This window comes from Oryzias melastigma, linkage group LG24 (assembly GCF_002922805.2).
Source record: "Oryzias melastigma strain HK-1 linkage group LG24, ASM292280v2, whole genome shotgun sequence".
In the NCBI taxonomy this organism is placed as follows: Eukaryota; Metazoa; Chordata; class Actinopteri; order Beloniformes; family Adrianichthyidae; genus Oryzias; species Oryzias melastigma.
The window spans coordinates 23578995-23579260 of record NC_050535.1 but is presented as its reverse complement, the minus strand read 5'-3'; positions in this window follow the sequence as shown (position 1 = coordinate 23579260).

Here is a 266-nt window from a genome sequence, read left to right as displayed (position 1 = left end):
GGCATTTGCTCAAGAACACCAGAATTGGCAAGTCCACCACTGGCACCCTGTACACTCTAAGAAATAAGATGTTGGATTTACTTAACAAAGTTATGGCAATCGGTTGCACACAACTGAGTTAGTTAAATTTGAGGAATGGGATACACTTAAATTGAAAAGGAGCTTTTGAGTAAACCTAATGTAACTAGGGTAATTAAATAAAAAATAACAGAGTTAGGTTGCATTAACCTAACAGAGTTATGTTGCATTAACCTAATTTAACTAAG